The following is a 12,954-nucleotide window of genomic DNA, read 5'->3' as shown; positions in this document are numbered from 1 at the left end:
TTAATTACAATACCGATCGAAGTCGGTCGATTTTTGTCAAATAATAATATTTAATATTTAACTTTTATATATATATATATATATATATATATATATATATATATGTGTGTGTGTGTGTGTGTGTGTGTGTGTGTGTGTGTGTGTGTGTGTGTTTGTGTGTGTGTGTTTTAATTACTTATATATGTGTGTATGTATTTTTTTTAAGGGAAAAGTCAAAAATTACCCCTTTACTATGGTATATTGTTTACTTCTGCCACCCGTTATACTTTCGTCCAAATCTATCTCTACCGTTAACAAAGTTTGCATCATTGCCCCTAACCCTAACGTCCCTCTACTGTCGCAGTCAACCCTCTAATATTTTGTCCATGTCAGCTGCCAAGTCAGATAGCCTCATGTCATTCACCACAAAATGGGTCAAGATCTGACTTTCTTTGTAGACATCAAAAGATTTTTTTATCGTAGGCCACAAAATATGGAAAAATAATGTGTCAAACCAACAATGGAGTAATCACGGTAGCAAAATCAAATTTAACAGAATGTGAAGCGATTCACAACTACAAGAAATGACAATAGTGAAAACCCAGCAATAAGTTTAGATCCATGATCAACTATTTGTCCATGGAAGACAAACTTGACTATTTCAGCAACAAGTTCAAATACAGGCTTCAACTATAACAAATGAAAGTGCTCTAAAGCTAAGTTCTTAAAGGTTGCAGGTATAAAATTCAAATCGGTAAAGGGAAACGGCAAAGGAATTTATATTTTTGTGTTCAGAAAGAAAAATTCAGAATGAAATGTCTACTTATAAGTGCATTCTCAATCTTTTTGAAGAGCACGGACAACATAAATATAAAGTGGAAGAAGAAATATTTGTAGTATATTTGCAGAAGAAGATGACTCTCTCATATCCCAAGTGAGAGCAGTCAATTGGACTAGGTGCTTGTAATGTTCAGCTCACTTTACACCCAACAGCCGCCACTGATTCAGACACAACCAAAAGAACCTCATTTGTTCTTGTTCTTCATTGAGAAATCAGGCGTTTAACCAAAAATTATCCAAAATAGAAAAATCGTGTCTGCTTCATATTTGTTCTTTATGGTTTGCTTCTAAAATCAGATATCTCACTAATTCTTGTTCTTCATATTTGTGACTCAAATCAATTGGGTGTCCAAATTTCTTGTGGGAAATAACTTGCGAAGCTTGTACTGATATTTGATTCCGTTTGGAGAGGATTCGAACACCATAAGCTGCTCAATCTCTTGGAAATTCGAATTTGAGGTTTAAAAAAAAGGAAGAACGATTGAAATTGAATTTTGAAGAACTCTACTGACTTGGCAGCTGATATGGACAAAATATTAGAGGGGTTCACTGCCATAGTGGAGGGACGTTAGGGTAGGGGAAATTATGCAAACTTTATTAACGGTAGGGATAGATTTGGACGAAAAGTATAACGGGTGGCAGAAGTAAACAATATACCTTAGTAGAGGGGTAATTTTGGACCTTTTCCTTTTTTTAAATACTTATATATGTGTGTATGTGTTTTTTTTAATTATTATATATGTGTGTATGTGTTTTTAATTACTTTAGTGTGTGCATGTGTGTATGTATTATATTAAAAACTAATTGCCTTGCGCAGGAAAGAATAATTTCAAATATACCGATCGAAATCGGTCGGTATATTTGAAAATTTTTAATTAAAAATTATTTTTGTAGATAATATATAAGTATGAACAGGTCTTAATGTGATGACCGGGAAGGTCATCTTAAGATTTGAGTTGACTTCGGTCAACATTTTTGGTAAACGGTCCCAGATTTATATTTTGACATACCTGGTGGGTTCGTATCGTAATTTGGGACATGGGCGTATGCCCGGAATCGAAATGGGAGGTCCCTAGCCCGAGATATCGAACTTGGTCGAAATTTGAAAGTTAAAGGCTTAATAAATTTGAAATTTGACTTTTTGGATAACGGGTTCGTATTTTGTTTCGGAACTCGGTATAGGTCCAATACCATATTTATGACTTGCCTATGAAATTTGGTGAGAAACGGAGTTGGTTTGACGTGATTCGGACGTCCAGTGGTGAAAATAGAAATTTCAAAGTTTTCTTGAGAATTTCATTTGATTTGGTACTAAATTCGTAGTTCTAGATGTTATTTTGGTGATTTGATCACGCGAGCAAGTTCTTATGATGTTTCTAGACTTGTGTGCACTTTTCGTTTAGAGCCCCGAGGCTCGGGCGAGTTTCGGATGGGCTACGGAGTGAGTTTTGACTTAGAAAATGTTGGTGGCATTTCCAGTTCTGTTGCAGGCCTCTGATCTCGCATTTTTTAGATCAGGCATCGCATTTGCAACCTCTAAGGGGTTCACATTTGCGGGCTATCCATCGCAAATGACAAGAGTAGTTGGGCCACACAGGTTTTGCATTTGCAAAATATTCTTCGCATTTGCGAAGTAAGTCTGGGGTGGGCAGTGATCGCAAATGCGATCATTGAGTCGCAATTGCGGGGTTCATGTTCGCATTTGCGAACTAAGCTTCGCATTTGCGAAGGTAGCAGAAGTGTGAAGGGCTTCGCATTTTCGATGGTTCCTTCGCATTTGCGAAGCCCAGGTCGCAAATGCGACATCTGCAGCTGGGTAAATATAACTTAGACGGGATTTTTGATTCATTCTTCAAATTTCAAACTCAAGAACCCTATGGGCGATTTTCCAAAGAACTTTTCTTCCCCAAATCATTTGTAGGTGATTCTAACTAGTTTCTTACAGTCTTTCACTACTTTTCCTTAGATTTCAACCTAAAATCTAGAGTTTTCATGGTGGGAATTGGGATTTTGGGTAGAAATTAGGGATTTGATAAATTGGGGATTTAGACCTCAAATTGAGGTCAGATTCCAAAAAAAGTCATATAACCGGGCTCGGGGGTGAATGGGTAATCGGGTTTTGGTCCGAATTTCAGGTTTGGACCAAGCGGGCCCGGGTGTTGACTTTTGTTGACTTTTTCAATGATGACCTAAGTTGAATTCTTTACAACCATGGGTAGTTCCTAAGGCTTAATTTGAATCATTTGGTTGGTAAATTGCTAGATTCTATTGGTTCGGAGGCTTGCTTGAAAGGAAAAGCGGTGGTTGAGCTTTGAGTTTGGTCTTTGGAGTGAGGTAAGTGTCGTGGTTAACCTTGACTTGAGGGATTAGGACTTCTTTTCTAATTGCTACGTGTTTAGATGTTGGGTACAACGTATAGGTGAGGTGACGAGTACCTATGCATTGTTGACGGGTAAAAGCATACGGGTGGGACTTGGTTTCTTGTAGTTATTGCTTTCTTTGATCATGTTATCCATGTTTAGACTAGTACAATGAAGTTGATCATTCTTATTATGTTTATGGATCGTTTGGTGATAAGTGAGTATTGGTTTCAAAGTTGAGGTTGGTATTGTGGAACCAAATGTTGAAGTAAGACTTGTTTTTGTTATTTCTATCTCCATGTTGTCTTTTGTTCATTGCTTTATGGTAAGGGAGATTATTAATGCACGAAGGGTGATGTCGTGCCATATTGTGAGTGTTAATGCGCGAAGGGTGATGTCGTACCATGTGATGAGAGTTAATGCACGAAGGGTGATGCCGTGCCTTTTCTATTGATTATATGGTGAGGTTGAGTGTAAAAGCACGAAGGGTGATGTCGTGCATGTTCCTTTACTGTGTTTAATTGTTATTGTTGGTTTAAGGTATATTGTTTGATCAGGCCCTCGTTACTGTTGTGATTCTCTATCTTGTAATCCCCTCTGCATGTTTCCCCCGCCCGATATTGTATGTCTATCTTTTACTTTCCGTCATTTTGTACATATTTTGTTAAATTGCACAGGTTTATTATATAGGTGTCTTGTCATAGCCTCGTCACTACTTCATCGAGGTTAGCCTCGACACTTACTAGTACATGGGGTCGGTTGTACTGATACTACACTGCACTTCTATGCAGATTTTGGTATTGATCCTAGCTGATTGAGAGGCGTAGCAGCTCGGACTGGGTCATTGGAGACTCAAGTTAGATCTGTCGGTGTGCAGACCTTGAAGTCACCGTCTATCTTTTCTATTACTACTATTTCTTTCACTCAAATAGTTGTATTCCTTTTAGACTTTTATTTGTAGTAAATCCTAGAAGTTCGTGAATTGTGACTCCAAATCCGGGTGGTAGTAAATATTGAAGTTTTTATAATATTCCGCAAACCCTGTTTTAGCTACTATTTAGCTTAATAAATTCTGTTATTAAAAGTGTACCGAACTTGATTTGGAAATTCTCTAACGTTGGCTTGCCTAGCAAGTGAAATGTGAGGCGCCATCACGGTCCCGAAGTTGGGAGTTCCGGGTCGTGACAAGTTGATATCAGAGCACTAGGTTGCCTAGTCTTACAATTCACGAGCAGGCTTAGTAGAGTCTGGAGGATCGGTACGGAGACATCTGTAGTTATCTTCCAGAGGCTACGAATTTTAGGAACAAATTTCACTTCTATTCTTCTATGTCATGCGATTTTGTTCTCTCATTGCTAATTGAACTCTTCTACTCTGCTCTCTCGCAGATGGCGAGGACATGTACCATATCTTCAGCCGAGCAGCAGCTAGATCCCCCAGTGGCAGCTCCTACAAGGGGCAGAGATCGAGGCCCAGGCCATGCCAGAGGCCGAGGTAGGGGTAGGGCTCAGCCCAGAGCTCGAGCAGTAGCACCAGCGGCGGAGCCTTAGGTGGAGTTTGATGAGGAGGCTCCAGCCCAGACTGTTCCAACAGGACCAGCTCAGGTCCCAGAGGGGTTCATTGCCACCCGAGTGCTTCAGGATGCTTTGGTCCGTTTAGTGGGCCTCATGGAGAGTGTGGCACAGGCCGGCTCATTCCCTATGCACCAGCCGTCTCTCAGGCTGGGGGAGGAGCACAAACTCCGCTACCCAAACTCTGGAGCAGATGGCTCCCTAGTTTCAGACTCCAGCAGCTCAGCCCGTTGGGGTAGTTCAGCTAGGTGTTGCGGCACGGGCCGGTGATGGATTAGCTATGTCTTTTGAGGCTTTATGGAGATTGGATAGGTTTACTAAGCTTTTCCCAATTCACTTTAGTGGTGCATCTTCAGAGAACCCCCAAGACTATCTTGATAGTTGTCGTGAGGTGTTACGGAACATGGGCATAGTGGAGACTAATGGGGTTGATTTCGCTGCATTTCAGTTGTTGCGTTCCGCCAAGAAATGGTGGAGGGATTATGTGTTGACCAGGCCATCTGGGTCACGTGCTCGTACTTGGGAACAGTTCTCTCAGCTATTTCTTGAGAAGTTCCTTCCTGTCATATTGAGAGAGGACTACCGGTGGCAGTTCGAGCGTCTTCAGCACGGCTCTATGTCTGTCACTCAGTATGAGACCCGATTTGTGGATTTGGCCTGTCATGCTATTCTTCTGCTTCCTACCGAGAGAGAGGGTGAGGAGGTTTATTGAGGGACTTGCTCAGCCTATCAAGTTGCATATGGCCAAGGAGACTGAGAGTGAGATTTCTTTTCAGACGGCTGCCAATGTTGCCAGGCGAGCCGAGATGGTTCTAGCTCAATGGAGTGGTCAAGGATCTGACAAGAGACCTCGTCATTCTGGTGGATTCAGTGGTGCCTCATCTGGAGGCAGGGGTACCTTTGGTGGAGGCCATCCTCCAGGCCATTTCATTCAGCACTCCAGGCATCCAACAGTGCTTCAGGTGGTCGTGGCCCTCATATGCATTATTCCGATCAGCTAGCCTACAGTGCACCACCAGCTCCGATTAGTGCACCTCCGCTCCAGAGTTTTTAGGGTGGTTACTCAAGCCGACAGGGTCAGTTTCAGGATCAGTAGTCACAGCAGTCGAGGTCCTGTTATATTTGTGGTGATTCGATTTGCCCTCGAGCACCGAGCGATTCTCAACATCAGGGTTCTCGTGCCATGGTTCCAGCACAGGGTGCCTTATCGCCCGCTCAGCCAGCTAGGGGTAGGGGTCTGGCAGCTAAAGGTGGAGGTCAGGCCATTAGAGGTGGAGGTCAGGCCGCTAGAGGTGGAGGCCAGCTAGCTAGGGCCCGTCTATGAGATGTAGTTCGGAGTGGTGGGGCCTAGCCCCGATGCTATGACTTTCCAGCCAGGCTAGAGGTTGAGTCATCTGATGCGGTTATCACAAGTACGATTTCAGTTTGCAGTAGAGATGCCTCAGTTCTATTTGATCTGGGTTCTACTTATTCCTACATGTTATCCTATTTTGCTTCTTATTTGGTTGTGCCTCGTGATTCTTTGAGTGCCCCTGTGTATGCGTCCACCCCTGTGGGGGATGCTATCATTGTAGATCGTGTTTATCGTTCGTGTTTGGTTACCGTTGAGAGTCTTCAGACTCGTGTAGATCTCCTACTTCTCGATATGGTCGATTTTGACGTCATTATAGACTGGCTGTCACCCTATCATGCTATATTGAATTGTCACGCCAAGACGGTGACCTTAGCCTTGCCGGGGTTGCCTCGATTAGAGTGGAGAGGGACTCCTGGCCGTTCTACCAGCAGGGTTATCCCTTATATGAAGGCTCGTCATATGGTCAAGAAGGGGTGTATAGCTTATTTGGCTTATGTCCGCGATTCTAGTGCGGAGGTTCCTTCGATGGATTCAGTACCGGTTGTTCGTTAGTTTCCAAAGGTGTTTCCTGCAGACCTACCGCGAATGCCACCCGATAAAGATATCGACTTCTGTATCGATTTGGCCCCAGGCACTCAGCCTATTTTTATTCCGCCATACCGTATGGTCCCGCCAGAGTTGAAAGATTTGAAGGAGCAGTTGTAAGATTTGCTTGATAAGGGCTTCATTAGACCTAGTGTCTTGCCCTAGGGTTCGCCCGTGTGTTTTTTGTAAAGAAGAAGGATGGATCGATGAGGATATGCATAGATTATCGGCAGTTGAACAAAGTCACCATCAAGAACAAGTATCCATTGCCAAGATTGACGACTTATTTGATCAGCTTCATGGTGCCACGGTGTTTTCAAAGATCGATTTGAGGTCTGGCTACCATCAGTTGAGGATTAGGGTATCCGATGTCCCTAAGACAGCTTTTCGGACTCGGTATGGCATTATGACTTCCTAGAGCCATTTGGGCTGACGAATTCCCCAGCAGCATTTATGGATTAGATGAACCGGGTGTTCAAGCCCTATTTAGATTCCCTTGTGATTGTGTTTATTGATGGCATCTTGATCTACTCCCGTAGTCGAGAGGAGCATGAGCAGCATCTTCGGATCGTTCTTCAAACTCTGAGGAACAGCCAGTTATATGCTAAGTTTTCAAAATGCGAGTTTTGGTTGAGCTCAGTCACTTTATTGGGGTACTTTGTATCGGTAGAGGTTATTCAGGTGGATCTTAAAAAGATTGAGGCAGTTAAGAACTGGTCTAAACCCACTTCTGCTACAGAGATCTAGTGTTTCTTGGGATTGGCGGGTTATTACCGTCAGTTTGTGGAGGGGTTCTCATCTATAGCAGCCCCGTTGACCAGGTTAACCCAGAAGGGTTCCCCGTTCAGATGGTCAGACAAGTGTGAGACGGGCTTTCAGAAGCTCAAGACTGCATTGACTACGGCGCAGGTGTTGGTGTTGCCCACAGGTTCAGGGTCTTATACAATATATTATGATGCATCTCGTATTGGGCTTGGTGCGGTATTGATGCAGGATGGCAGGGTGATTGCATATGCGTCGCGGGAGTTGAAGGTTCACTAGAAGAATTACCATGTTCATGACTTAGAGCTGGCAGCCATTGTTCATGCGCTGAAGATTTGGAGGCACTATCTTTATGGCGTGTCGTGTGAGGTATTCACGGATCATCGAAGTTTGCAGTACTTATTCAAATAAAAGGAGCTCAATTTGAGGCAGAGGAGGTGGTTGGAGCTATTGAAAGACTATGATATCACCATCTTGTATCATCTCGGGAAGGCCAATGTGGTGGCCGATGCCTTGAGTAAAAAGTTAGCGAGTATGGGTAGCCTTGCGTACATTCTAGTCGATGAGAGGCCGCTTGCATTAGATGTTCAGGACTTGGCCAATCAGTTCTTGAGGTTGGATGTTTCTGAGCCCAGTCGTGTTCTAGCTTGTACGGTCGCTCGGTCTTCATTATTTGAGCGCATCAGGGAGCGGTAGTATGATGACCCTCATTTGCTTGTCCTTAGGGACACAGTGCAGCATGATGATGCCAAGCAGGTTATGGTTGGAGATGATGGAGTTTTGAGGATGCAGGGTCGTGTATTTGTACCTAATGTGGATGGACTTCGTGAGTTGATTCTAGAGGAGGCCCATAGTTCCTAGTATTCTATTCATCCGGGCGCTGCCAAGATATCAGGACTTGCGACAGAATTATTGGTGGAGGAGGATGAAGAAGGATATAGTTGCATATGTAGCTCGGTGTCTAAATTGTCAGCAAGTAAAGTATGAGCATCAGAGACCTGGTGGTTTGCTTCAAAAGATAGAGATTCCTGAGTGGAAGTGGGAGCGTATCACTATGGATTTCGTTATTGGACTCCCACGGACTCAGAGGAAGTTCGATGTAGTTTGGGTCATTGTGGATAGACTAACCAAGTCGGCACATTTCATTCTTGTGGCAGTTACCTATTCTTCAGAGCGGTTGGCAGAGATTTATATTCGCGAGATCGTTCGTCTTCATGGTGTGCCCTTGTCTATCATTTCTAATCGAGGTACGCAGTTCACCTCGCATTTCTAGAGAGCAGTACAGCGTGAGTTGGGCACGCAGGTTAAGCTGAGCACAGCATTTCATCCTCAAACGGACGGACAGTCCGAGTGCACTATTCAGATATTGGAGGATATGCTCTGCGCTTGTATTATTGACTTTGGAGGCTCTTGGGATCAGTTCTTGCCGCTTGCGGAGTTTGCCTATAACAACAGTTATCAGTCGAGCATCTAGATAGCTCCCTATGAGGCATTATCTGGTAGATGGTGTCGATCGCCGTTTGGATGGTTTGAGCCAGGGGAGGCTCGGTTATTGGTACAGATTTGGTACAGGATGCCTTAGAAAAGGTTATGATCATTCAGGATAGACTTCGCACAGCTCTGTCCAGGCAGAAGAGTTATGCCGATCGTAAGGTTTGTGATGTTGCATTCATGGTCGGAGAGAGAATATTGCTCCGCGTGTCACCCATGAAGTGTAATGAGGTTTGTAAAGAAGGGCAAGTTGAGCCCTAAATACATCGGACCTTTTGAGATTCTTCAGAGAGTGGGTGAGGTGTCTTACAAGCTTGCATTGCCACCTAGTTTGTCTACAGTTCATCCGGTATTCCATGTGTCCATGCTCCAGAAGTATCACGGCGATCCGTCCTCCGCGCTAGATTTTAGCTCTGTCCAGTTGGACAAGGATTTGACCTACGAGGAGGAGCCAGTGGTCATTCTAGCCCGGCAGGTTCGTCAGTTGAGATCGAAGAGTTATCCTTCAATTTGAGTGCAGTGGAGAAGTCAGCCCGTCGAGGCAGCTACTTAGGAGTCCGAATCGAACAAGCGGAGTAGATATCCCCACATTTTCGCCAGCCCAGGTAATTTCTATGTCCATTCGAGGACGAACGGTTGTTTTAGAGGTGGAGAATGCGATGCCCAGAAAGGTCATCTTAAGATTTAGAACCCAATTCTGTGCCTTTAAGCTTTAAAAATCTCATTTTTACCCTCCTCAATTTGCATGCGCAGTCTGGGCGTGTTTCCGGAAAGCTTTCATGTTAAAAAACTAATAAAAATAAGAATTTTTGCCTAAAAACTTCATTTGAGTTGACTTCGGTCAATATTTTTTATAAATGGACCCAGATTCTTGTTTTGACGGTCCTGGTAGGTCCATATCGCGATTTGGGACTTGGGCGTATGCCTTGAATTGAAACTGGAGGTCCCTAGCCCGAGATATCGGACTTGGTCGAAATTTGAAAGTTAAAGGCTTAATGAATTTGAGTGTTCGGCCAAAGTTTGACTTTTTGGATAACGGGTCCGTATTTTGGTTCCGGAACTCTGTATAGGTCCAATACCATATTTATGACTTGTCTGTAAAATTTGGTGAGAAACGGAGTTGGTTTGACGTGATTCGGACGTCCGGTGGTGAAAATAGAAATTTCAAAGTTTTCTTGAGAATTTCATTTGATTTGGTGCTAAATTCATAGTTCTAGGAGTTATTTTGGTGATTTGATCGCGCGAGCAAGTTCGTATGATATTTTTAGACTTGTGTGCACTTTTGGTTTAGAGCCCCGAGGGCTAGGGTGAGTTTCGGACGGGCTACGGAGTGAATTTTGACTTAGAAAATGTTGCTGGTATTTCCAGTTCTGTTGCAGGCCTCTGATCTCACATTTGCGAGATCAGGCATCGCATTTGCGACCTCTAAGGGGTTCGCATTTGCGGGCTACCCCTCATAAATGCAAAGAGTAGTTGGGCCACACAGGTTTCACATTTGCGAAATATTCTTCACATTTGCGAAGTAAGTCTGGGGAGGGCAGTGATCGCAAATGCGATCATTGAGTCGCAATTGCGGAGGTTCATGTTCGCATTTACGAACTAAGCTTCGCATTTGAGAAGGCAGCAGAAGTTTGAAGGGCTTGCATTTGTGATGGTTCCTTCGCATTTGCGAAGCCCGAGTCGCAAATGTGACATCTGCAGCTGGGTAAATATGATTTACACGGGAAATTTGATTCATTCTTCAAATTTTCAAACTCAAGAACCCTAGGGGCGATTTTTCAAAGAACTTTTCTTCCCCAAATCATTGGTAAGTGATTCTAAACTAGTTTCTTTCAATCTTTCACTACTTTTCCTTAGATTTCAACCTAAAATCTTGAGTTTTCATGGTGGGAATTGGGGGTTTTTGGGTAGAAATCACGGATTCGGTAAATTGGGGATTTAGACCTCAAATTGAGGTCGGGTTCCAAAACAAATCACGTAACCGGGCTCGGGGGTGAATGGGTAATCGGTTTTTGGTCCGAATTTCGGGTTTGAACCAAGCGAGTCGGGTGTTGACTTTTTCATAATGACCTAAATTGAATTCTTTACAATCGTGGGTAGTTCCTAAGGCTTAATTTGAATCATTTGGTTGGTAAATTGCTAGATTCTATTGGTTCGGAGGCTTGCTTGAAAGGCAAAGCGGTGGTTGAGATTTGAGCTTGGTCTTTGGAGTGAGGTAAGTGTCGTGGTTAACCTTGACTTGAGGGATTAGGACTTATTTGCCTAATTGCTACATGTTAAGATGTTGGGTACAACGTATAGGTGAGGTGACGAGTACCTATACGTTGTTAACGGGTTAAAGCATGCGGGTGGGACTTGGTTTCTTGTATTTATTGCTTTCTTTGGTCATGTTATCCATGTTTAGACTAGTACAATGTAGTTGATCATTCTTATTTTGTTTTGGGGATTGTTTGGTGATAAGTGAGTATTGAATTCAAAGTTGAGGTTGGTATTGTGGAACCAAATGTTGAAGTAAGACTTGTTCTTGTTATTTCTATCTCCCTGTTGTCTTTTGTTCATTGCTTTATGGTAAGGGAGAGTGTTAATGCACGAAGGGTGATGCCGTGCCATATTGTGAGTGTTAATGCACGAAGGGTGATGTCGTGCCATGTTATGAGAGTTAATGCACGAAGGGTGATGTCGTGCCTTTTCTATTGATTATATGGTGAGGTTGAGAGTAAAAGCATGAAGGGTGATACCGTGCATTTTTCTTTACTGTGTTTAATTGTTGTTATTGGTTTAAGGTATATTGGTTGATCAGGCCCTCGTTACTGTTGTGATTCTCTATCTTGTAATCCCCTCAGCATGTTTCCCCCTTCCGATATTATCTGTCTATCTTTCAATCGCCGTCATTTTGTACATATTCTATTAAATTGCATGGGCTTATTATGTGGGTGTCTTGTCATAGCCTCGTCACTACTTCGTCGAGGTTAGGCTCAACACTTACCAGTACATGGGGTCGGTTGTACTGATACTACACTGCACTTCTGTGCAGATTTTGGTATTGGTCCTAGCTGATTAAGAGGCGTAGCAGCTCGGACTGGTTCATCGGAGAATCATCGGAGACTCAAGGTAGATCTGTCGGCGTTCGCAGACCTTGAAGTCTCCGTCTATCTTTTCTGTTATTACTGTTTCTTTCACTCAAACAGTTGTATTCCTTTCAGACTTCTATTTGTAGTAAATCCTAGAAGTTCGTGAATTGTGACTCCAGATCCGGGTGGTAGTAAATATTGAAGTTTTTATAATATTCCGCAAACTCTGTTTAGCTTAATAAATTCTGTTACTAAAAGTGTACCGAAGTTGATTTGGAAATTCTCTAACGTTGGCTTGCCTAGCAAGTGAAATGTTAGGTGCCAAGGTGGGAGTTTCGGGTCGTGACACTTGGTCAAATATTGACCAATTTCCGACCGAAATCGATCGGAATTTCTATATATTTGCTGTGGGACCACTATTTTCGTTATCAGAAATATTTTCTTTGACTTTTACGACCAATTTACTGAATTTTCGATCGATTTTGATCGGTTTTCTTCGATCGATTTCGATCGGTATTCTGTGGACGGATTTTGACAATTTTCTAGTAGTAACTGTCACGTACTTATTATCAAATAGAATTTTCAAGTGATTGATTCATGAAAAAGAATCAAATCTGCACGTAAATGGGTATGTTGAAAACATAATCAATTAAATAATAAGTGTGCTCTATCCAGCATCTTAAACTTTAAGATATGATAGTCACATGCTCCAACAATTATATACTATCTTTTTCAGTACAAACTTTCAATTCCTTGCCACATATATGCAGCTATATATCAAGACAACAAACAAGATGTTCTGCCTCGAATCTCAATATCTAATTCAAACCCTTAAAGTAATGGATATTGGAATAGACAAGAGCAGGAGCGGCTCAATACTATTGGGCCTAAAGCCAAACTTCCATAAGAGGCCTTTAATTATTTTTGTATTATATATATAT

The sequence above is a fragment of the Nicotiana attenuata genome, chromosome 7 (assembly GCF_001879085.1).
Source record: "Nicotiana attenuata strain UT chromosome 7, NIATTr2, whole genome shotgun sequence".
In the NCBI taxonomy this organism is placed as follows: domain Eukaryota; kingdom Viridiplantae; phylum Streptophyta; class Magnoliopsida; order Solanales; family Solanaceae; genus Nicotiana; species Nicotiana attenuata.
The sequence above is the reverse complement of the archived record's forward strand: the minus strand, read 5'-3'. Positions refer to the sequence as shown.